The 27,642-nt window shown below is 35.3% G+C and overlaps 1 pseudogene; it reads left to right on the forward strand.

Annotated features, from left to right (window-relative positions):
* Nucleotides 1-1,512: 1,512 nt before the first annotated feature.
* Nucleotides 1,513-27,642, forward strand: part of LOC109456811 (coiled-coil domain-containing protein 112) — a 46,004-nt pseudogene continuing 19,874 nt past the window's right edge.

Below are 27,642 nucleotides of genomic sequence, written 5' to 3' on the forward strand. Positions count from 1 at the left end.
TACCGTGCCCAGCTGCGTCCCTAGGCACATTAGGCACTGAATGCCGGCCTTTCTCCTACTAATTGAAATGAAATCTTAGCTCTTTATTGAAATAACTTCTGTAACAGGTGAGGTGCTTCTTTTTCTGTGGGAATTTTGCTTTTAGCAGACATCAAAACCTTACTGGTGGTGAAATTTCAGACACTTGCCAAGTCTTGATAGGCCCGAAGCGGTGCTACACAAGAAGTATCTGCTGTCTCAAAGGTTTAAGCACCCTTCTGCCTGTTCGCTGGGCACGTCTCTTGGGTTCAAACCAGATAAAAGCAAATTAGTCAAATGGAGAACTGCTCAAATATATCAGGATAAATTCCAATTCTAACTCTCCTTTCACTCATGAAAAGTTAAAATTCTGATGACAAGGAAATGAGAGACAGCTCGTGTGTTTGTGACTATCTGGCTAATGTTTTCTTATTTGATCAGATGTTGAAAATGTAATGGAAGGGAATAGAAAATATACTGGTGTCTTTGGAGGTAGACAGTCCAAATAGTCTTTCTTTGGTCGCTTAAGAACACAGATGTTGGAATGAGGTAGCCTGGTTCAAATCTTGACCCCACTATCTACCAACTTTGTGACCTTGGGAAAGTCACCTAACTTCTCTGTGCCTTAGTTCTCTCACCAGTAAAATGTGGATATAACATTAACTACTTCTTATGGTTGTTGTTAATATACATATCTAAAGTACCTTGAAGAGTGTCTGGCCCTTAGTAAACACTATGTAAGTATTAATATTATTAATATTGAAGAATTTACTATATCCCTCATACATGACTTATTTGGTTGTTCCTGAGTTGCCTGCATGGACCCCTGGACTAGGGGCTGCAGAAATGATGTTCCTATTCTCAAGAAATACTTCATTTGGAAAGACAAGACTGAAGAGCTAACCCAGAGTGTGCATAGGTAAAAATCACAATTGCATAATCCAGTCAGTGCTTGCTGGGAGGGTGGCAGGTGGGTGGGCCTTACTGGTGGAGATCATCAGGTCCATCAGAAAACAGGTGTGTGTATGGAGGGGGCAGGTAAAGAGTGTAAAGAGAAAGTGAGCAGTGAGGAGGGGGCTTTGGGCTAAGCTTCTGTGTCGGGTTTCCGGGCGGGAATTCCTGCCTGTTCTCATGAATATTTTTTGCTTTCCCATTCCTGAATCCCGAGAAAAGTTGGTCAGGAAATCGGGAAAATTGGCTCCTTGAATCCAGGAGGTTGGTAGTATTGGCTGTCACTTTGTGGAAACGATTCATCGTGGAGAACAGAAAACAGTTTACATCTCAGGATTCGGGTACGGGAAAGCGAAAATAATTCCTGAGAATGGGTGGGAATTCCTGCCCAGAAATCCTACTTCTGTGCACCAGAAACACTCTGATAAAGAGAAGAGGTGAGTGGAGAAGATGGGTACTGTGTGAGCAACAGAAGAGAAGTGAAAAGACATATGAGACATTATCCAAGAGGTTCAGTCCCTCAGTCTTTTTTGATATGCGGCCATGCACTTGGGAAGAATGACGGAGTTCTCAGGCCGAGTAGCAGGTGGAGTGATGGTACCACTTATCAAAACAGCAAAAGCAGGAGACACAGGCTGGCTGGGAGAAGGTAGACATTTTACTGCTTCCCAGATTTGGTTGTTGGGAGGATTGGGTGAGCTACTACATGTAAATCACTTAGCACAGTTCCTGGCACAGTCAGAGCTGGATATATGCTAGTGCCTGTCACCTGTGCACTCCAGAGGTTGCACTACAATAATTTAAGTGCAGTGCGAAGAAATGCGGGCCAGAAGTCTATAAAAGTGTGCCTATTATATTTTCTAGCTTTTGTTTGTACACTTGGGTCTTTGTCTTTCCTTAAATAAAGAAAATATATTTTTATAGCTGCAAGATTTAACTTGAATTCTCACCATGATTTTAGCTATGATTAGAAAAATTGGGCTAATAAAACAAACACTAGGTGAGAATTTCCAAGAGGCCTTAGGGAGGCAAATTAGCCAACATTCTGTCACTTTTTCCTCTGATTATAAGTCTCCTTTCCAGTCTTTTTTTTTCCCCCCACCGAGAATAAAGGAAAAGGAAAATCTTGACAACCTTTGGTTCAGAAACAGTTCATGGTACTGTTGGAAGAAGCACATTCATTACGCGCTATACAGCTTGCTGAGAGCTGATGGCATTTATAGAGCCATGTGGGGAACCCCCTGAGGATCCCTGATGCATCAGAGTCCTGTGTATACATTGCACTGAGTTTAATTTGTGAAAAATAAATTGAATAATTTGACTTTTGTCTTCTTTCTAGACGCCTTTGCATTTCACTTAAAAAAGCATTCACTTAACCGCTGCATGCAAATTGAAAGCAGACATTGAAACTCAAGCTTGACAAGACTGACTCTGCAAAATTACAAGCTATGGTGGGGAAGATGAGGTGTAAAGCAGCAGGTAATTAGAACTTTTTGTTTTAAGATGTTTTTATTGAAAGCTGGTGTCCTTTTTTAAAACAGTGCATCTGTTGTGTGTTTGTCTTGTCTTTTTTCACTGTCAAAACAGAGCTTCTAAGCTCAAAGGCAACCCCACACTTTACAAATGAGGGCACTGAGGGGTTATGTGACTTATTTAAGGCCACAACCTAGCCCAGAATCGGAACCAGAACCTGAATCCTGCTGGCTGCTTGCCTGCTGCTGCCCCTCCTTCCCCACTTCTCTGATGTCACTGAATGCTCATTACTGGTTACCAGGCAGGGATCCTTTAAAGCATGAAAAGATTTCAGAATTGGAAGGGGCTTCTGAGAACATCAGCCTTAACCCTGTCAAGACCTGGGACTTGTTCAAGGTGGAGAATAAGGGTGAGACAGGAGGGCCCAGACCCAGCCTCCCTGACTGAATCCTGCGCCACTGGCATTTCGGTAACCACTCCAGATCCAGTGAACTGATGAGTCTGAGAGTTCCTGTCCAAGTAACTGCGACAGGACCTAACCTCCCTGAGACTTGTGTGCTTCATGTTTCCTTCCACTCACTCCACTTCTCTGGGCCTAGAGCTCTCCTCTGCAGTCTAGAGGGATGAATGGAGCAGATGGTCCACAGGCTCTTCCAGACCAAAGACACAGCACTTAGGTGACTCTGGATACAGCGTGGGACTGAAGTCCATAGATTGCTTCCATAAACCTTTTGCTACAACCAGACTAAATCATTTCTCTTTCAAATAATCCACGATAGTTTCTGCCTCTGCACCTGTGCAAAGCCATTTCTTTTTCCTGGAACACCCTTTTGCCTCATCTTAATTGGTTTGGTTACAATCCCTCTGCAATGTGGGTACCAAGGAACAAAGACCTGTCTGTCACGTTCACTGCTGTAGATCTCCGCTTGGATCAGTGCCCAGAGCATAGTAGGCACTCAAGAAATATTTTTAATAACTGAATCCAAATGAGTACAAGTGCTGCTTGCATCTCATGTTTTGAAGCCTTGTTAAACCACAGCTCGGGGTCCCTGATCCTCACCCGTGGACTTCAATGCCGTCTTAGACTCTTTGCTCAGTTCTGACTCAGACAGAAGAGTCATCAGGGCTCTTGCCAGGAAAAGATATAACTCGGCATTGAGTTCATTTTGCTGCTGCTCAGGCTCTGTCCTTGAGCCTTATCTCTGGACCGTGGTTCCCTACTTCATATGGCCCTCAGAGTGCATCTGACTTGGTGATGAATTCAGCACCCTTCCCCACCCAGTGGTAGCTTGATGCATCTTTATGCTAAAAAGGCCACGCTATACTTCTGGATATCAAGTTCTGCTTGCTACGCTGACCTTCCTTTTGGCAGCTGCCACTGATTGTCTCCACAGTGCCTACCCTATCCTGGGGTTGAGTGACTCCAGGGTCCCATCCCACCCTGTCCTGCTCTCGTTAAATCCATTACTCTGTGATCCATGCCATGCTCCGTGTAAAAGTCGCTCTCTTGGAGTATCAGTGTCTGTTAAGATGTTTGCCTTGCCCTGCCCACGATCCAGCATTCTCTCCATAACCTCCAGCCTGCTTGCCAACATGTGTCCTGGAGGGTGCTACCTGCTTGATTTATTGGTGTTGCCACCTCAGGGTTCCTCTCTCAGTGCCACGTCTCTTGTGGAGTGTCCCCTGCCACCTGGAGTTGGACTGGTAAAGCCAACCACCGGCCTGAGTGGTTTTTGTAGTGCTTCGTGATTAACTCCAATGAGAGTCCACTAGTTACACTGGTCTTTCTCCCTAACATGAGCCCCTTTCCCAATCACCTTCATGTTCAGAGAAGGATGGTGGTTTCCTCCTTTAGGATCATGGTTAAGAGCTAGTGTTCAGAATACCTGAATACCAGGTGTGTGACATAGACAAGTTACTTAACCCTACCCCTCACTTTCTTTATCTGTAAAATGGGGGAGGAATTCAGGAAATAACAGTATTTTGTTTTGTATGGTGATGATGAGGGCTGAATTAGAAATAAATGCAGTCAGTAAGTTTCGCAGCCCAGAGCTATTGGGCTCCCCCGGCTGCCTCAGTCCTCTCAACTACTCGATCACATGAACTCCCGTAACACTTATCTCCACATTACTCATTTTGGATTTAAAGGTACCATATTGCAACTGTAATTTCCATTTTTAGATGCATGTCTTATATTTCCAGCTATACCATCAGTTCCTTTAAGTAAAAATCTGTGTCTGTATCTTGAACCTTGTTCCTCCCAAGCCTAGGTCAGTGCCCTGCATATACTAGATACACAGTAAATGCTTACTTTCTTATTGCTAGTATGAATGATAATCTCATTTATTCTAAAAATCAAACACTGTCATCCCACAAACTCTGATGAGTTTGCTCACCCTGGAGTACATTTCCCATTAGCGCATTGGCAGGGACAAATGCCGAGGCAGACAAAAACACTTATTAACCATCCTGGGGATTATACAGGTGGCAGCAGTCCTGGGGTAATGTTCCTTGTTAACGACGCTCTTAGACTCACTTGCAGCAGTGGTGAGAAATAACCGTGGTCATGCTAAAAAAATCTGCTTTTCGATTAGCTCAGGAGAAAAGATGGCATCTGGGACTCAGGCAGTTGGAAACTAAGAAACTCACTCCACGGTATCTCAGCATACTGTTTCACTTGTAATGACAGGCTCTTTCCTCACTAGAGAGTTTCAGATTTTCCCATTTAATTGATAATTTCCCTGAAACCATATTCGTTGTCTTTGCCTACTGTTGCTCAGCAATGAAGGTTGCCAGTGTCATCAGTAAGTTCAATAATGTCACACTGACGTTCTCAGAGAAGGTAATTTAACACAATTAACAACTCAACACATGGAAATGTTCTTTTATTTTTTTAAAATATATAATCAATAATGTTGTAAAGACTATGTAAGGTGCCAGATGGGCACTGGACTTATCAGGGGGATCACTTCATAGACTGTGTAGATGCCTGACCACTGTGCTGTACACCTGAAGCTGAATAATACTGAATGTCAACTATAATATATATATTTACATTTCATGGGATGTGGAGTACAGCAGAAGGAATATATATAGTCAATGGTATTGTAACAGCTATATACGATGTCAGAGGGGCAGTAGATTGGGGGGGTTATCACTTTGTGAGGGGTGTAAATGTCTAATCATTATGTTGTTTTATACACCAGACACTAATAAAAGAAACTTACTTGGGTTCTGAGCTGAAAAGCATCTAGCATCTGTGCTCTGGCACTATATCTGCAATGAAAGGATATTAGGTTGGTGCAAAAGTAATTGCAGTTTAAAAGGTTAAAAGTAATTGCAAAAACTGCAATTACTTTTGCACCAACCTAATAAGACAGAAGTGCATCAAACAATGGAATAATGGGGTGTTTCGGGACTTGGATTGGAGGCTGTGAGTGAGGACCTGGACTGGGAGGAAGGATAGTTGGGTTCCAACACATTTTTCTAAACTGAGAAGGTGGCATTGTCTCTTTGTCACTTTCTTCTGTAAAATATGGGGGGGGGGGAATCTATTTTCGTGTCCTGCCTTCCTCAGAAGGTTGTTGTAGAGATCATACATGGCCCTATTTGGGATACTTAGGAGCTTAAAGGTGCTGACTAAGTGTAAGGCTACTGACTACAGACCCCTTTGGACCTGGTGGTGTTCCCAATGCCTGGTATGGTGGCCTGGACAGAGCAGGCAGTGGGGTTCAGAGTGTGCCGTGCTGGTAGCTGCCATCATTTAACTTGAGACCAGATAATTTGTAGGAGGGCAGCACATTCTTATGGGGTAAGCCTTGCTTTTCCCTTAGATTGAATTAGCAAATTCTGATCTAGAGATTTTTATTGTATCTTGGGGAAAGTGTCCAGATATAACAAAAATCTCTAGATCAGAATTTGCTAATTCAATCTAAGGGAAAAGCATAAACGCGGCCAGAGACAAGACTTCTCCTACCTGCATCTCTCTCCTTAGGAGAAGAAAACTCTAGACACACTAAGAAACCAATGCTTGTTTCTATGGCTCAGTCTTCTTTGGAAGGAGGGGATTGACAAAAATGGACCTAAAATTACAAAATGGAAAGTGCCTGGCAAAGAGGGGAAAAGGTAATTTTTCTCAAGGAAAGAAAAATGTGACAGCAAAGAGACAGCAGAAGAAGAGTTTTATGTCTGCTTCAGGGTTGGAGGTAACACAGCCCATTACCAGCAGAGGCCTGGATAGACTTCTGGATATTTTTAAGAAAAAGAGGTAATTAATTACCTTTCTGAGATGACTTAAGGACATTTCTTTTAAAGGCCTCTTCAATTTCTTTGCTGAGTCTATAAACTTTGTGAGAGAAAACAGAAATGTATATCCATTTCAAGAACAATGTGACAAGCTAACTTTTAAAGTGAATTCTAGCCTTTTAGGACTTTTTAATTTTAGAATTCCAAGAAATGAGGAACAATATTGAAATTTGAAAGCAAGATGTGATGAAAACACATTAGTAACTAATTTGTTAAGCACACATATAGTTCCGCATTAGGCTGGTTGGCTGAAGTGTTAACTGCAAGAAGTGTAGCGCCCAAATGCTATCTCTAAAGGGAGTGGGAATGATGAAAAGCCAAAAGCCAAATATCTCTGAGAGATTGATAATTTCAAAATCAAAGCAGACTATTGTCCAAATTCCTAGGGGCTTAGAAAGAAATGGCCAACATCAGATTGTTCACCTTTCTCCAAGAGAAAGTACAAAAGTGGCAATAGAGTTCAAAGAAAACATATAAGTAACTGACCCAAACAACACCCTCAGGGTGTCTCTGAAGAGGCTTTCTTAGGGAGAGATGCCTATAAGACTTTTTCAGAAAAACTCATTTTTCTTAACGGTGTTAATAACATTAAGACTTTCAAAAGTACTATTAAACTTTGGAGGGGGGGAACCCACTCTTATCCAGAGGCAAGAAACAACTCACTCTAGATGACCCATTAATTCTTGAACTAGGTCTATAAATGAAATGGTTTATAGAGAAAAGAATTAAAGAATTTACAATCTTTGTCAAAAACTCAAAATAACTCCCATTATTTCTCTGTTTCAAATAAAGATTCATAGGCAGATCCAAAGAGTAATGATTTTTAAATTTAAAAGTTTTATGAGCTTTTCAAGTAGAGGAATAAGGTGAGGTCATGCTCTGTCTCTGAAGGAAAAAAAAAAAAAAAGAGTATAGTGAGAAGGAGAATATAAAAGCCAAACGGGAGAATAAAAATATTTTGAGGAATGTCCAGTAAAACATATTTACAAAACATGGTAAAACTATTTACTCCCAACTTTTTATTACCAAGAGAATGGTTCCCTAAGCAAATTAGTATCATAAAGAAAACTTCAGGTAGGATCCAGAACTTAATTATGAGAATAAGTTGTGCTTGCCATTCACAACACAATTTGCAAACCCAAAATATCTCACTTGATGCTATGTATTTACAACAAAAGGGCTGGGAACAATTCTACTTGACAATGCTTTGGTAAATCACCAGTTGGGGTTAAATATATATATATATATATATAATAATCATACTTTTACAGAGTGGAGGGCAATGAAAAAATCTAAATTGATTCCACCTCTCAATGTACATATTAAAAAATGGAGTCCTTTAGAGATGGGATATCTGGTTAAGGATCACAGGTAGTGGGTTAAAAGGGTCTAATATCGTGTTTTAAAATGTCTTGTTCAGATTTATTTTCTCTACCGTAATGCTTTAATTTAAACAGTCATAGAATCATGAATTTCCTCAGATTAGGAAGAGGCCTTAAAACTCATCTTTTTGGTAACCTTTTCATTGATGTACAACACACATATTAAAAAGTTCACAAGTCATAATTATACAATAAACACATCCACCCTGGTAGAGAAACAAAACATTACCCAAACTCCAGAAGACACCTTGTTCCCCTTCAAGTCATGACCCATCCTATCCCATGGGGTCAGATATTTCTATACCTAGCTGAGGAATGAGAAAATTGAGGTCCATATTGAATAAATAATTTGCCCCAAAGCAAATTATTAGCAAGAACATAAAACAAGCTCTTGTGCCATCTACTTCACTATTTTCTCACTAATTTTATTTAACACCATCTAATTTAGCTAACAATATAAAGCCCAACACAATATAAAACGGCAATCTCCCAAATGTTTGTTGAATGAATTAATGAAATTGTTCCTGAACTTCCTCGTTTCATACATTATTTCTGCACCCTTTGTGTGTTTTTCTTAGCTTCTCCCTTACATTACAAGGTGTCATAATAACTCATTGATGATTCTGTGCTGTCTGAGTATTTTTGAGTGAGATACCATGAAGCTATATGCATGAGTGGTGTTGCCCTTTGTAGGTCTTTTCTAGGGGGCATTGAACATTACCCCATTTCACTGGATGAACTCCCATGTCCATATTTGAAGAACTTTTCTCTAGGGTTATTTTATTTTGATAGAAAAGAATCCTTCACTTGCCTGGGGGAACATGAAGACTGCTAGTATTTTAGAAGTGTTATGGGAAAAGAAATCGTGCAACCCACTCTTCATGCAGTCTTTCACCAAGTCCTGTTTTCAGTTCTACATCTCATTCCTATTCTCCTCTGGGGATGACTAAAAGTCAATTTATTTTTTTATTGTCACCATGCAATAGCAATTCCAAAGGCATTGCTCATAAAACTCACCTACTTTACATGTACATTTGAGGAATGTTGGTACTTGTACACAGTTTGACGAATTTTGGTAACAGTATTCAACATATACAACAGTTTCACCACACTAAAAACTTTCTTTGTGTCTCTTTGCAGTTGAACCCCTGCGTTAAGTCCCAGGAAACCACTGATCTTTGTCTCACTATGCTCTTTACCTTTGCTAGAATTTCATATAATGAACCAAGTGATATGTAATCTTTTGTGTTTGTTTTCTTTTGCTTAACACGTTTTTTTTTTTTTTTTTTTTAGATCCAACTATGTTGTATGTACTAGTATTTTGTTCTTTTTCATTGCTGAGCAGTATTCCATCGTATGGTTATATCATAATTTGTTTATCTATTCACATGTTGGTGAACATTTGGGTTGTTTCCAGTTTTTGGCATTGTGGATAATGCTGTTGTGAACCTTTGGTACAAGTCATCATGTGAACACACATTTTCATTTCTTTTGGATAAATGCCTGAAAGTGAGATTGACAGATCACATGTTTAACTTTGTAAGATACCATTACACCGACTTCCAATGTGGCTGTGCCATTTTGCATTCTATCAGCAATGTATGAGATTGTCACTGCACCACATCATCAGCACTTGGTATTGTCAGTATTTTTAATTTAAGCTATCTAGTGGTGTGTAGTGAAATTAAAACCAATTTTAGTAAAATTAAAACCACCATGGTTTTAATTTTACTTCCCTGATGATTTGTGATATTGAGAATCTTTTCATGTTCTTATTCACCATTTGTTTATCTTTATCTGTGAAGTGTCCAAATCTTTTTTATTTTTCTCTTAATGGGTTGTCTTATTATTGAGTTGAAAGAGTTCCTTTTATATTTTGCACACAAATCTTTGTCAGATATACTTTGGAAATATTTTTTCCTAGTCTAGACTTGCCGTCTTTTTCTCTCAACTGTGTCTTTCTAAGAATAAAAGTTTTTAATTTTGATTAAATACATTTTATCAACTTTCTTCTTTTATTGGTCATGTTTATTGTGTCCTAGTTCAGAAGTCTTTGACCCAGGCCACAAAGATTTTCTTCTAGATATTTGATAATTTTACTTCTTATATATACGTAAGTCTATGATTCATTTTCAGTTAATTTTTATGGTGTGATGTATGAATTAAGGCTAATTTTTAAAATACAGATATCCAGTTGTTCCAGTACAATTTAAAGACTATTTTTCCCCCACAGAATTACCTTGGCTTGGTAAAAGACTTGGCATATTGAAGGAACAGAAAGGAGGTCAGTGTGGCCTGAATATAGTGAGAGAGGAGGGGAGTATTATGTAACAATGTTCAGAGAAAGGTAGGGGCCAAACCTTGTAAGGTCTTGTGGTTCTTGATAAGAAACTTGGATTGTATTCTGAAAACAATATAATTGCTTCAAAAATTATAAGCTGGGGCGCTGGATATTCTGATTTATATTTTAAAAAGGTAATTCTACATCTGTTCTACCAATCCAATGAAACCACTCTGATGAAGGTCATTACTGACCATGCAATTATAAACTGAGTTTGGTGGAGTTTTATTGTTTATTCCGTGGGGCAAAATTTGACCCATCATTCACCATTTCTTAAATTGCCAACTATACATTTGTCTTTTCCCCGCTTCTTGTAGGAGTCTGTATAAAACCAGAGATAATGTACGTTTTTGGATGCTAGTTTATATGCTGCAAAGGCCAGAAATTTTTGCCAGGGATATTAAAAATGCTACCTGGTACTTTATGTCCTTTTAGCTTCTCTTCCTTTTGCTATTTCTTTATTGCCAAGATAAATACTGTGCTAGGCCAATAGGAAAAAGCTTAAGAAGACTTTTTGGTTATCAGCGATTGTATTCCCTTTGCTGATTATTACCAGCTTAATTTGAAGTATATGAATTTAACTAAACATGAAGAATCTAGGATAGCACTTTTATAATAAAAAATATAATGCATTGCAATCATCCACTAAACTTGAAAATGATTAAATTAGCTTAAATAAAAAGAAACAGTTTAATACAGAAAAGTTTTCTTCTGTATTACTGTAGGTTATAAGAGAAATTGTAGAGATCTCTAATACTAGAATGGGTTTGTTTTAGAAAAATTTTCTTGAAGGATTGTTAACTGGTTAAGTTACACTTAGATGATCTTTTCAGCTCAAGTATAAAAGGCTCTTTATTTAAATATATATTTGTGCTTAAACTACAGTAGTTTTAGTAGGTGTTTTAAACTTTCAGAATGTTAAATATATTAAAGTTAAGAAATGAAATTTAAATCAAGTTTTATGAATAGGTTATTATTATTTCGTCTACTGAATGATTTCTCTATGATTAATATCAATTGTTCAGATGATCAGTTCTGCAGATGTTTCAAAATTTGTATCATAACTATATAATTTCTCTAACATTTTGACAATGTTGGTTAGGAGGACACTTTATTAAGTAAAATGTTGGTACTAGTCTTGATAATATTGACATTCTTTAATTTTACTTTCTTGATATTACCTTCACATAAATCCAAGTTTCATTTTAGAGAGTATTCTTAGGCTTTTAAATATAGAATTCAGTTTTAGTCTTCTAAAGATTCAACATTTATTGAAATAGCCTTGTTACAATGGAGGTGGAATTTTTTTTTTTAATTTAAAGAGATATAGTCAAACTTATACTTCTTGTTCAACGAGCTATTGTGAAAATTTTCCCACTAATAGCATCTAAAAATTATGAGATGAATATCTTCAAAACAAAGAGAGAACTGAAACTAGGGTGATAAGCTAGCGCTAAAGCCATGGTTTCCCTGGAAGGGTCTACAATACTGGAAACAGAGGACAGGGTTTGACAGCCAATACCTTTTGTCTACAAAATCAGCAAATACCTAAGAATCACACATAAACAAGGATGCTCAACAGGCTGGTCCCAATGAAAGCCTGAGCTAGGAAAAAATCTGCATCTTAGAGAAGGGAGTCAAAAAACAAAAATTTTTTAAATCCTACTGTTTGGCTTCAGGTCGGGGGCAAAAGTATCCCCTGACAATTTATTGCAAGCCTATCGACAGATGAGCTCAGGGTTGGAATTTACAATACTTGCACAGTTCAAGAAACACCACACTAACAATTTAAAGTACTTTCAGGTGAGTAATGCACCAGAGGCCCTACCAGAAGCAAATACATATTCATTTCGAAAAAGGCATTCTCAACTTATTTCCTTTAAATTAAGGTCAGCCAAATGGGAGCTCACACACATAGGAAACAAGCCACAGAGAGCACAGTGAATTAGATAGACTTGACCTAGGACCTGACACAGAACCTAAGATGTTGAAACTACCTAATGTAGAATACAAAATTAGTATACTTAAAATTATGCTGTAAATACAAAAAGAATATTGTAAATATGACCAAGGGCTATATTAAGTGAATATTTTAGCAATTACATAAGTTTGGAAAGGAACTAAACAGAATTTATAGAAATAAAAGTTTATTTATTTAAATTAAAACTTTGGCAATAGGTTAAACATCAGACACAGCTGAAGTGAAATTAGTAAACTGGAGAAAAGATCTGAAAAATTATATAAATTTAGCATAAAGAACTTAAAAAAATATGGAGTACAGGTTAAGAGATATGAAAGACAGAGGAAAAGCCTAACACATGTCTAATTGGAGTGCAGAATAAAAGTGCAGTGAGAAGAGAGAATATATTTTTAAAATATTAATATTATCTATAATGAAAATTTTCCACAATTGAGAAAAGACACAATTTCTTAGATTTAGGAAAACAAATCCCAAACGGACCAAATGAAAACTAATCTTAACCCAGTTATATTGTAGTCAAAGTGAAACCATCAATGACAAGAGAAAATTAAAAGACACTTGTTAAAACAGACAACCCACCCTCAAATAAAAATAAAACTGAAATTATAGCACCAAAATGAAGCCAGACAGAATAGAAACATGTCTTCAATGTGCTGAGAGAAAATAAAAGTTCATCTAAAACTGGAAACAGTTAAATTATCTTTAAAAATGAGGATGAAATAAAGACATTTTCAGGCAAACACAAAGTAAAGGAGTTCACAACCAACAGACTTCACTAAGGTAATTTCAAAAGGATGTACTCAAGGCAGAAGTAAAATGATCCCAGATGGGAAGGTATAAGATTCAAGAAAGAATGGCATGCAGAAAATGGGCAAACATAGAGAAAATATAAATCAAGATGGACTGGATTTAAAAAGTAGTAACATTTTGGGGTAAAATGTATAAAAATTTCATAATAACTTTTATAATGAGAGGGGAGTTGTCATGTGTTAAATTATTTCCTGACAAAAAGGTATGTTGGAGTCCTAACCCACAGCACCTCAGAATGTTACTTTATTTGGAGATAGGGTCTTTAAAGAAGTGACCAAGTTAAAGTGAAGTCATTAGGATGGCCCTAATCCCATATGACTGGTATCCTAGTCTGAAATGACTGGTGTTCTCATAAAAAGGATACATTTGGACACAGACAGCACACAGGAAGAAAACCATGCGAAGATGAAGACTGACATTCCTTGGCTTGCAGAAGTATACCAATAATGTGGATTAGGTGTGTCCTCATCCACTGTATTCACTGGATCTGACACCATGTGACTTCTGGCTCTTCCCCAAAGTCAAAATGACCATTAAAGGTGAATGTTTTGAATCGATTCAGGACATTGAGGCAGCCACAACAGTACAACTAAAGACACTCACGAAAGAGGACTTCCAGAACCACTTCAGAAAGTGGCAAGAATGATGGGGTAAGTGTGTTCAAAGCAAGGGGAGTATTTTGAGCGGGATTAATGGCAGTGTGTCTTTTACTGTTATAATTGTTTTTTATTTAAACAGTCACCATATTTTTGATCACACCTTGTACATGTATGTTAAAATTTTTCTTAGAAGTCACTAAAATGAAAATATAATACATATCTTTTACTGTAGAAGAGAATAAATGAATAAAAAATGAAGTGCCATTGGAGATATGGTTGATTCCACATGTGGAACAGGAAATATACAAAATGATCCTGAAACAACTCCGTACCAGAAAGCAAGGAAGCTTTCAAAGACTACTACTAAAGGACTCATAAACAATACTGATTAGGCTACACTGGTCAATTTATGTGTCAATGAAGGTAACAACAGCAATGGATTAAAATATGTCAAATATATTTAAATCCAGAAATTCCAAAGTAATGTTAATTATTTATGATTTATAGAAATACATAAATAAGTAGACAAATAAATGCATGCATTGGTTACCTTTGGAGGGTGTTGGAAAACAATCTCATTATCTTGGAAACTAATGACAAAAGAAAAAAATCCAGAATTAATCCTATATTTCCTAAAATATTTCCTGAGTCCTCAAACTATGCAGATATTTATTATAGAAGTTTCTCTTTATAGATCTATTCCAAAACATAAATGTAGATGTTTTAAAAATTCAAATATCACCATTTTAAAAACTCCTAATGAATTAATGGACCTAGATAATGATTATCAATGGCAGACAAAACCATAAAGAAGAGAAACCAAATGTTATATTAATATATGTCCTGATAGAAGTGCCATGAACCACATACACCACCTAAGAAATAGCCTTGCCAAAAAGAAGACTGATTAGATTCGACAGTTGTATCTTTTACCAAAGTAAAAAGAAATTATATTTACAACACATATTAATGATAACTGAATCAATAAAATGGATAACTCAATCAATCAAAAAAGACTGATTATGTATAAGTGGAATTGGCAAAAGAGACAAAGTAGCAATTCATAGAAGACAAAACTAAATGGATAATAAGTATATAAAAACAAATCCTCAAGAATAATTGGACAAGTTCAGCATAAAATAATGAGATACCATTTACATATATCAGATTAACAAACATTAAAAAGGGCTGCAATTCCAAGTATCAATGAGGAGGCTGAGCAACACTGACCAGCAAATCTTCTAGGTATATACTCATGTACAGAAACTCTCAAACGTACACAAGGGACATATACAAAAACATTTATAGCATCACTGTTTATAAGAACAAAGTATTGGAAGCAATTGTCCATCATAAACAAAACTGATAAAGAAAAATTGACTACCATCAGAAAAATTGACTATTAAAGAAAAACTGACACAATAGACAACTATCCAGCAATCAAAATTTATAGCTATAATCACAAATATAAATCTCATAACACAATGTTGAGAAAAGAAACCAAATCACAGATTAAACAAATATCATTATGATATTTATATAAAGTTTAAGCACTTCCACAAAAACTATGTAACAAAATTATAAAGAAATTGTACTGGAACGTTAAATATAAAATTCAGAATAGCAGTTATGGGTTGGGGAGAAGCATTTTCATAACAGGTATAAATGGGTTGCAATATTTTCTTTCTTAATCTGGGTGGTGGGTATATTATATAACTTTTACATAATATAAATTTTTATTATTAACATTAAAGTTATTGAAAGCAATAACTTAATGATAAAATATTACTACATATATATCATTTACTTTTTTAATAAAATTAAATTATAAATATATTCATTGAATTTCTTCAAAGTGCCAGGCACTCCTAGACACTAGAAAGGAAAATCATGTAGAACAAGAAAGACATACTTCTTAGCTTGATAGACTTTGAAACCTATCTGGGAAGATAAAACACTAAACAAATTAGTTTCCACCATCCTAGACAACTTGCCATTCTCAAACATATGATTTTTTAATGAATACCTGCTTTCTCTTGACCTTGCCTGCTCTTCTCTTGACCCATGTTCCACCATGTAGGTCTCTGTGACTACAAAGTTTTCCCTGATGTCCTCTTGCAGTATTGATCCTGCCTTCCTCTTTCAGATCACTGTGCTCTCCTTTTTAACCTCGGAATTGCAATTATTAGTTTACCTTTCTGTCCTTGCCAATAGTCTGTAAGCACCTTAAAAAAGGGATCACTTTCTATCTATTCATCATCATGGCACATAATAAATTCTGAAAAGCTATGTTGATATGTGAAAAGTGAAGTAGTAAGTCAATTACGTAGATAATGCAAGGTTAAAATAAAAGCAATATACATAGTCCTTTGTCTAAAAAAATAAAATATTATTGGGCAAAAGTTAATTTTAATAGCAAATATAAACACAATGATATCACTAAACCACTAAAGGTTTTTTAAATTGTAACAAAGAAAAGGCCCTATTTATTTTATTCTCTTTTTGGAGTTTTCTTGGTTGAATATTGACTTCCCACTGTGCATGGAACTCCTTTATATGCCATCAAAATAAATAGGTAAATTTAATGGAGACGTAAAGAAATTTTCATGAAAACATTCTCATTCAGGGACTTTTCTATGTTTGATTCATGCAGAACTGTGCTCATTATTGACCAATTGACTGGAAAAATACTTTTCCTTTATATCAATAAGAAAAACACTAGTATTTTTTAAGCTAGTATTTTCTTTGAGTTGATACATCATAAGAACTTCTCTTTGATTTGCTTTATATGTGTAACTATCAATATCTTATTATAGCATTTTTTTTTACTGTAAATTTGATTACTACTTTGCATACTGTGCTACCTTGGTGTAACATAACTTTTCAAAGTACTCCTAAGGCTTAAGTCTTAGTAAATACATTTTTTAAGAAAATCTACTGGAGTCCCTGTGATTAAACAGTTCCCAACACATTATCAATTTATGTTAAGTTGTATGCGATAGTAACCTAAAATTGAGATGATAGTCTCGGTATTACATACATTTGGCCAGAACATATTATAAAACATACATTCTCTGTTGCTCTGTGACTAAATTTTTTTCCAAGGTTTCTTACACAAAAATAATATCCAATCACATACACGTTTAAGAAAAAAGTGAATCAAATACCAAATCACAAAAACACGGATGAATTTAGTTTTCCATTATCCTATCAGTAACTGAAACCTGGCTTTTGCCTTCAGACTTGCTCTCAAAAAAGCATATCCTATGCTTATCATCAGGACTGCTATGGCTTTTATTAGACCACCTTATCAACACAGAGAAAAAGACAGCAATTTGGTACATGTACTTCAAAAGAATTTTTCTAAAACTTCTCTGAGGTAATATCAGAAAGTTCCCTTGATTTCTACCTTAAAAGAAAATTGGATCTTAAATTTAACTCCCCAGAAACATATGTTTTGGAGTACCACAAATAAAGCAGGTTTCCTGCCTGGGGACACTTGCCAGTTGCCCTAGCAGATTGCATTTACTATACCATGGAAAATGGAACATGACTGCATTTTTCTGTCTCAAAAACTGCCCTAAGAAGGATACCCACTATCTCCCCTATTTCATGTTGAATTGGGAATACTGGGCAATGAATTCAGACACAACAAAATAAGCAGAAGCATGAGAATTAGGAAAATAAAGACATAAAACTATCCTTATTTGCAATTGATGAGATAATATTCTTGGAAAACCCAATCTAATCAATAATAAAATTAACACATACATAAATTATATGGTGTAACAGGATACAGTTTTAACATATAAAAATCAATAGTCTCATATAAACAATAACCAGTTAGAAGACAAAATGGAAGAAAAACTTCATTACAGCAACAAGAAATATGAAATACTTAGGCATAAACTTAAAAAGGAATGTGCAAAATCTATAAGAGGCCAACTTTAAAATACACTTGAAGGGCACAAAAACAGATTTAAATAAATGAAAAGACATTCTTCATTTTTAGATAGAATGACTCAACATAAAAGAGTTAATTCTCCCCAAGCAAAAATATAAAGTGAATGTGATCCAACAAAATTCAACAAGTAGAAAAAGATTGAGAAGAATTCTATGAATTGATATGAAGTGATTTTCAGGATACATTGTAATTAAGAAAAAACACCCAAGTATATACACAGTATACTGTATTTTGGGTAAGAAAGGAGTATATACATACATTTTTATATAGATACAGATATGGGTGTGTGTGTGCATGCGTGTGTGTGTGTGTGTGTGTGTGTGTGTGTGTTGCAAAACAGAAATACAAAAAGGATAAACTACAAACTAATAAAAAATTTTACCCATAGAATGGTGGGAATGCAGTGGAGGGGATAATATTGGGTATGCGCCTCTTCAGCATATACAGTTTTAACTTTTGAATAATATAAAGGTTTTGCATATTCAGAAATAAAATTAAAATAAAAAGAATGAAAAAATAACCCTATGATTGGATACAAATGATCCTAACTGTATATCAAATTGATGATACAATCATACAGAAAAAAATGCATTCAAGTACATTTTGAACATAGAACCCTGACTGTATATCATTAATGGTTTTTTTTTCTAAGTACAAGAAAAACTGCAAAGAAATTTTGAACTTTGTTAGTTTTGGTGTTGATAACAGTATTGATGCAGTCATACTGGGCCTATTTTGTATATATCGTAGAAAAGAGAAAATTAATGAATATATTGATGCCATTGGGAACCAATATTTCCACTGTGAAAGAAAGGAGATACTAATTTGAAATGGGTGAAAGTATTGGATTTGAATTGTAGCTATCAGTGTGAACTCCTGATTTAAACACATACACCCACATATACATACATACATACAAACATATCTTTCTCTCTATCTCTATTTCTATCTCTATCTCTTACCTCTATTCACTGAATGGGTTTAGAAGAATGACATCCCACTGGCAACCAACATCCTGATCTGTTTCTAAAAACATTCCCCCCTAAAAGGAATCAGGACAGCTCCTTGCAGAAATGCCTACTTTAGAAAGGGATCAAAAAAGTGAAAGATGAGCCTCAAACATCTTTTGCCAAAAAGTATGGGGACATGTCAAAAGGATCCAAGAGCTGTCTTAATAGAATCCCACTTGCCATGTTAACCCATGTTTGGGATAATTTGAGTATCAAAAAGAATAATGCAGGTAATGGATCAAAACATAGTGAACAAAAGAAGAACCCATAAATCCATAGTAATACTCATAAGAAAGCAGAAAGGTATGAAAAATACTTCTTTATGAAAGAATGTCAGCTAATGAATGTAGAAATAATAATAGCATTAGAATTTTCCATTTTTTCAGACACAAATAATTTATATAGGCAAAAATCATCAATGGATACAAAAACTACTGAATAAAAAGTTGTTGGGCATAAAATATTCACACGAAACTTCCAAAGTATTATCCCACAGATTACATATTAATTTCAAAGTGTAAACGATTCCTTTACAGTGTGCACATCTGGGTAACACTATCTGAATCAAGCGATCAATGTTAACATTGCAATAATGGGACAAACCAATATTCTATACTTCCTGAAGGGAAGCAGTGGGTAGTATACCTATGTAGTATTTTTGCCAAAGATGTTTAACATGAATTTACTAATTAAAATTTGTGATATTATATAAGACAACTGGCCTCAACTGTTAACAAAGAAGTCAATGTCATGAAAAGCAAAAAAATGGTGACAGGGGTATTCTAGGTTAAAGGAAACTAAAGATAAATGAACATTGCTGCAATGAGTGATTCTTGATATGATCCTGGAAAAATAAAACAGATATAAGAAAACATTTTAAAATAACTGAAGACTGAATATAGATTTTAAATTTGAAGGTATTGCTGCATCAGTGTGAATTTCTCTGTGGATGATAATCTTTTGGTATTGTGGTTAGGAAGATACTGAGATTATGAAGGAAACTGTCTTTGTGATACATGCTAAAGTACTCAATGCTGAAGTGTCATGATGTCTGCAACTTATTCTCAAATGGTTCCACAGGGGTTGGGATGGGGAGAGGAAAGGCAGGATTTACATAGAAAGGAAAAAAGAGAACATTAAACATGGCAAATATTCATTGGTGAATCTAGGTAAAGAGAATATGGATATTTATTTTTTTGCACTATGCTTAAACATATTTTTGCTGCTTTGACTTTTTTTAAATAAAAAGTTAAGGAGAAACAAATCAGACTGCAAAATAATTATTTTCTGGGTGTGTTTCTACACTGTTGAGCATCCTAAGAGAATTTCACATCATTTTCAAGTAGTATATTGCAATTTTCCCTTAGAGACTGCAATCTTATATGACCCATCCCAAATTACAGGAATAGAAACTCATATTCTCATTTTTCTGTTTCCTTTCCTCCGTATTTCACCTTCATCCACATCCACATCAACATTGTCTTTAACCTTAAATGCCCAGTTTTAGCTAAAGAGGAAAACTGTGTTACAATTTCCCAGAAGTCACACAGGCTTCATTTCTTGTCATGCCTCCTAAAAATTTTACATTTTCAAGAAGGCTGTGGAAAAGATAATAAATGACTCTGATTGGGAAGATACTTTTGAGTGGGTCCAGCTCTTCTCAGTGTACCTTAAGACAAAAGACCTGTACCTGAAGACTGTTTTACTCATAAGGCAACAACAATTGATTGAAATATCCTTGCCTCCTTGACTTACATTATTTCTTAGCCCTTTGGTGCAATTAAAGGTGACTAGATTAATAGCTTATACTTCAGAAAATTATGAGCTGCTCCATGGCAATTTATGGTTTCTAGACAGCTTGTCCTCCTAACCTTATTTCTTTAGGGTTTTTCCTTAAATGCACTCATTACTTCCCCAAATGGCAAACGTGTGACTTGCGGTATCAAAAACCTATCTAAGCCTATGTAACTCATGACCAGGGCTAAATTCAGGTGTGGGGAAGTTTGAGAGACATTGTTTTGCAATTACGAGCCAGGCCAGTAAGGTGGACTACCAGGAGACAGACCACCCTTCAAATTTTCTTCCTTTACCAGTCTTCTGAGAATCAATCTGATCTTCCTTGTGAGAATTTGACAAAACTCAAAGAATCATTAACTTAGAACATGTTTTTATTTTGTCAATGCTCAGAGCTTCCATTTTGTAAATAATATACAGTCCCACAGCATGATGGAGGATGGGGAGGAAGTCTCTCCTATTCTCCCTTTTAATTTTTGTTCTTTTACCCAAGATTGTGCCTAATTGAAATGAGAATGTCTATCAAGGCGAGTGGAGCTATGTGGTCACCAATGGGTCCAGACTTTTTGGAGCCTTAAGTTTATATGATTTTCACGACCCATTTTAACAAAAATAGTAACAAGTTATGAAGTACAAATATGAGTAAGCCAAGTACAAATATGAATGTTAATTTAGAATGACAAAGAAGTCAGGTCTAAGTGTAACTTTTAAGAGCTAACTAATACCACAAACAGTAAAATCCTGAAAAATAATACATCTTTTTTTATTAACCAAGTGCCTAATCCATACTTTTTTAAAATTTTTAACTGTAATCTTTCGATCACCTTTTCATGAAATGTCAATTTTGTAATATTTTTATACAGAATATAGATAATTCAGTTTTTCATCAAGCGACGATGACCAAAATTTACAGAATTCATTTTTTCAGAAACTTTCTGCTTCCACGACTTGTTATTGGTAATGTCATAAAATTTTAGGATTGTTGTCAAATTTGGAAAAAATCTCTACCAATTTTTTCCCATATATGAATTGTAAGATTCCAGGTCATTACTAAGTATACTTTGGATAGAAGAGAACTCTTTTTATTGAGAGTTAATAAAAGCCAAACCCTCACTCACAATTTTATGCAATGATTATTGAAAAAAACTTCCACAGACTAACTTAAGTTTCCAGATATTTCAAACTTCATTTTTCCTTCAGTATTCACACAGCTCTGGGACTAGTCACCTTTGTGTAAAATGCTGGGTGAATCGTAGAAGGAAATAGTTGGAGTTTTTCTGGAAGCAAACCCTACTGCAAGGTAGCTAACAGTGATATAACTATGCATGTGAACCACTGCGAACATTCTCCTGAACCCAACACTCCACAGCTGCGCTAGGATCTCCTGCCAGGAGGGGAAGTGTGATGGAGGAGAAGTTGTAGTACAAAATGACAATAGTCTTAATGGACTGCAATAAAAATATCTTACTTTTGCAAATTTTTCTGAAGCATATAATCATATGAATATATTACTAAGGATTAATCTTCATTAGTTTCATGGTAAACCCATCTCTGGCCAGTACTACAATACAAAGTTATCGTTTCCAAGTCTTTAACAGAATCTACCAAAAAGCCAGGAACACAGGGACCACACTTTGTGGCCTCCATCCATGCCATGCCATGCACATCTCAGCAAGAGTAATAGGAAAATATATTTGTACATCTCTGTTAGTGCATCTTTAAGTTTGCCCATGTGCAGAGGTAGGGATGAGTGAAATTAGCAAGGTTTGGGGGTACATAGTGGTTATATGTAACGTCTAACAGAACATTGTTCAGCAACTTTTAATTACAGAATCACTTGTGTACCTCGTAATTGTACAGAAAAGTATTTCAAAGAATATTTTTCAAAGTAATACAGGTTTAGTATTCATCTGAAAATGTATTAGGTAAAAAAGACTAATGATCTCAAAGGAAACTGGGGAGGATTAAATATAACATCCACAAAGGAATGTCAGCATACCACTACCAAAACCAACAAAAATATTTGTAAAACTAAGGGTAAATACCACTCTGTTCATTTTCCCTCCTCCTAGGGAAGAAGTTATTTATGTAGAAAATCTGATGGGATATTTCCTTTATGAAGAAGGTGGCAGGTGGCTGTCTGTTGGAGTGTGAAAAACAAGTAGAATCATTTGGATGTAATTTGAAAAAAATTAATCAAATGACAAAAATACAAGTAAGGAGTCATTCTCCCCTTCTCTTGAAAATTTTCTAGGCATAAATTTAAGAAGATATTGGAGTTAGGGGTGACAATAAACTATGTATCTAAGAAATAATTGCCAACAAAAAAGATATGAATTATTTGGTAATATAGACAAAAAGATTCTTATCTTTCAAAATATATCCAATATAATTTTGTATTTTACCTGTGATTTTAAAAATGATTTACACACAAGTTTTCTGAATTATGCAATATTGCAATATATTCTCATATTACAGGCCAAAGAAACTGATAAAAATCATTTTTTCACTGACTTTAGTAGAGTCTGATAAACAAGCCCTTTCTGATTTTTTTTAATGCAGGATTGGGGGCGGGAGGGCATGTGTGTGTGTGTGTGTGTGTGTGTGTGTGTGTGCACATGCATTCATACCAATACATTAAAAATACTTATGTTTTATTTCTACTTCTGTTACCAACTAGTTCTTTCATTTTAGGAAAATTATTTAAACTGAGCCTCAGTTTTCTTATCTGAGTAATAAAAATTGGAGTATATAATATCTAAGATTTATTTAAGTTCTGATATTCTATGAGTCCATGTACGTCTGACCAAATATTAGTATTCTTTTACTCAGGGAAATGGATAAAACAGAATTTAGGCTACTAAAAACTGAAACTAATACAACAAAATCGATTACGATTATTGATCTAAAACTAAAGTAAGTAGAGAGTATTAATGGCCCTAAGATTATTTTAGGCTTTTGCCTAATGCTCTCATAATCTATTTGCTGACAAATCCCAAATTTATAGACTTAGCATGGACTTATCTGAGCTTCATGTAATATAGTAAAGAACTGACTACATGATTATCACTTGTATGTTTCTCAGATATTCAAATTTAGGCCATATAAAGCCAAACTCTCGACCCTGCCTCTACCCTTCTCAACTTGGAAATAACGCATTCCGTTCTCTGTCTTCACGCTGCCTAGCAGCTCAAATGAGAAACTGTAGCATCATCTTTGATTCCTCTTCTGCCTACCATTAACATTCAAGCCTGTTTCTCCTCCCTTCAAGTTATGTCATGAAACAGGCTGCTTCTCTTCATTTTCAGTGTAAGCGTCCTACTCACAACACAGTATTTTCTTACTTGGGCTTTTGTAATAGTTTGGTGGCTTCTCTGCTTCTACTTTCATCCCTTTATTTAATTCTACCAATTACGCTCCCAGTATTCAGCACAGACAATAATGATGTCATTGTGATAAAAGTAACACAAAGACATAAATTATTCAAGGAATACAAAAAGGCACAAAGAATGATATAAGAACTTTCCTTAAATGTCACCATTTGGAAATATTAGATGAAAATTACTGCAAACATCTTTATACACTTCTTTAGACAGGTGAATAAACAGCAGAAATTATTTTTAAAAAGATACTATTTCATGTTATAGTTTTCTATTTTTAGGTTTTTTAAATTCTAAATTGATTAGTCATTATTTTTTGGATTATCTACTTTAAACATTGTCTACTGACTTCCTTCCATGGTAAATGAGGATTTAGCTCATGTATACTTCCCTATACTCTCCTCTCTCCCTCCTGCCACATTAACTATTGAACTACTCTTAGCTCCTCTTTTAGTCACTTTTGTATCCCCAATAACATATACTCTCCCTGTACCTCTATCCTAGCAGTGAGACAGCCTATCTTGACTCTCCCCACCTTACGGTGAGGCCTCCAATCCCTTTCAGTCCCTTACTCTTGCAAGCTTTGTTTTTACTTTTGTATTGGCAAGACAAAAAATTGCCTTTCTGTTCTATAACCACAGTTAAGTTTTCCATGCTTTGCCTTTGTTTAGATTTTAAAAGTTGAAAATTCAACAAGCGTCCGCTTTACATTATCATAACTATGTGAATGTGGTTCATGACTGAACCCAGCAGTAATTTACATGATAACATATACTTTTTGTGTGCCTTGTCCCCATTTCAAAACTCCTAATTTCCTTTCCTTAGCCAATCCTTAGGTTTGTTCTTCCAGTTTCAAGGATACTGGTTTATGGAATATCCACTTCCCACCCCCATTCTCCCACCCCACCCCCCGACACACACACTTTTTTCTTTTTTTAACTGCATACTTATTTCTGGACTTTACTTTGGGACTGATTTTGCTGCACAGAAGTCTTCCCTTCGTTGTCCCAGGACAGACTAACCGTTTGCTAGATCCTGTGATTTTCTTATTCTTGGTTACTTTCCTGTTTTTTTCTGGGCCATCTTGAGGAACCTTGTAAAGAAGGATACATGGGAGATAAATTTTCCAAGTCCTTAGATATTTGAAGATACTTTTATTCTACCATCATATTTGATTAATTAGACTAGGTAAAGACTTTTAAATTCAGTATCAGTTTTCATCAGAATTTTAAAGTCAACGTTCCTTCCATGTTAGCAGTCACTACTGCTATCTTTTCTCCCTGAAAATTACTAGGATCTTCTCTTTATCCTTGGTATTTTCAAATCTCTCAATGTTATGTTTCTGAATAGATGTTTATTTCCCTCATGCTGGACATTTTCTAGTTCCTCTTAGTCTGAACACCTACATCTATCCTCAGCTGTGGGATGTTCCTGTCCATTATTTCTTTGAGATTTTTCTGATCCCTAGTTTCTTTGTTTTCAATAGCCACATACAAATTTTCTAAGTGTTCTTTCTTGCTTTTTCACTGTTCCTTTTTCATAGATCCTATTCTTGCTATATGCATATAACATCCGTTAGCATATCTCTAATAGAATAAAGTTCTTTTCCATTCCTTAAATTATCTTTCTTGTTCTGGAGTATTTTATCATATTTATCTTGGTCTTATTATTTAACTATTTTCCCTCAACTGTGAGATAATTCATAGTTGTTTATTGCTTTAAAATAATTAAAAGTGGACTGGAAATTATGTGTAAGTGGTGTCTCTAAAGGTAAATGGGTAGCGAGCTGGCCTTTAAACTGAAGAATCCTTAAATACGAAGATAGAATAGGATTTATCTAACGTGTCAACATCACAACCTAGGGTCTCCAAGACTATTTAATTTCTTTGGAAAATAACTGTTTAGTACAGATTTGGTTTTAGGCTAAGAGAAGGTGAGGAATGTAGGGTGACTATTTTATTTTTACATTTTAAATTAATTATTTTTCATTTTTTATTGGCCCTATCCCACCCTGTTATACCTGGATTCTTTGTGTCCAGATCTCTTCATACACTTTTGCCCCTTCATCTGCTTTTGGACTTTCAGAAACTTACTGAACTCTTTTTGTCAACTACTGCCCCTTACCTTGTCCTAGTTGATCTGTTTTATATTTTTGCTATCACATTAATCCACACATGTACTTAGTCTGTTATGTTGAACCACAATCAGAATCTACATCCTGTTTTTCATAAAAAGAATTAACTTCATTTTACTTGACATTAAAAGACACTGAAGTTAAACATTTTAAAGTTTTATGACATTTATATTGTTTTGTAACCATAGTTCTCACTGTTCTTGTTCTATATTTAAATGGATTTAATGTTTATCACCTCTTTTTTTGTATGGATTTTATTTCAAGGAGTTTATAAAAAATACTTTGTAAATGCTGTATTCCCTGAGTTCTTTTATGCTAGAGCAGACTATGTGTCAATTTCCTTTCAACCTGAAGAACCACTTGGCTGGTTATGGAACATTTGCTTCACACTTGCACATGTTGTAACATACTCTCTTTTAGCATTCAAAATGGCAGGAGTCACCATTTACCATTGTGTCTTTATTCATTTCTTGATTGGCTAGATGTCATCACTGAGTCATTGTTTACCCCCTCATGAAAGCTAATGCATGCTATCTTTTTAGTCTTTCACAGTTGAAAATATCTGTTTGTGGTCTTTATATGTGAATTGAATCTTGCCTGGATGTAGTATTTTGGGATCAGATTTCTTTTCCTTTGGAGTTTAGTAGACATTGCTCCATTGTCCTCTAGCTTGAATGTTACTCTGGAGAAGACTAAGGCCAGTCTATTTTTGTTCTCAATTATAAGGGACTTACTTTTTTGTCTCCGGATGCCTGAAGAATTTTTTTATTATTCTCAAAATTCAATAAGAATATGCCTGAGAATTGATACTGTTGAATAGACTTGTCTTGAAGTATGATATGAACTTTTGAGTTATAGAGTCTCTTATTCTTGCATTTCAGGATCATTTTTCTATTTTCTTTTGGAATACTTTTTCTGATTCATTTATTGAGTTCTTCAACTCAGGGACACTTATGTAATGTTATCTTTGACACAAATGCACAGCTATTATCTTCTATTTCCATTAATCATTTTATCTTTTTCCTTTGATTTTACTGTGCTTATCTCAAGCCTTTCCTCTGTGTAAATAATTTATTTTTTAGCCATGTCCATTCAATTCCTTTCTGTTCATTATTTGTTTATTAGCTCTGTAATGGCGTTATTTCAGTTTCAATTTGTTTCCTTAAATTTTCAATTTCCATTTTATTTCACTCTATATTGTTTTCATCTTACAGTTAAACTCTTATTCTACTCAATTCATGTTCTTAATAAACTTCTGTATAGTATGAAACACTGGTGAGATGTTTTCCTATGTTCTTTAGACTCTGGTTGCTTTAGAGTTTCATAGAGACTATTTTTTTGTTCTATTTGCATAGTTCTAATGTCATTATATGTTCATCTTGTTCGTATTTCCAATGAGTCCTATATGCAAACGTTGTTTTAGTGTTGGTACAGTCTGGGTGAATTCTCCTTAAGTCTCTTTCCATATTCTCTGAGTCTGAGGGTCTTTCTCTAGAAGAT

The sequence above is a fragment of the Rhinolophus sinicus genome, linkage group LG05, assembly GCF_036562045.2.
Source record: "Rhinolophus sinicus isolate RSC01 linkage group LG05, ASM3656204v1, whole genome shotgun sequence".
Lineage (NCBI taxonomy): Eukaryota > Metazoa > Chordata > Mammalia > Chiroptera > Rhinolophidae > Rhinolophus > Rhinolophus sinicus.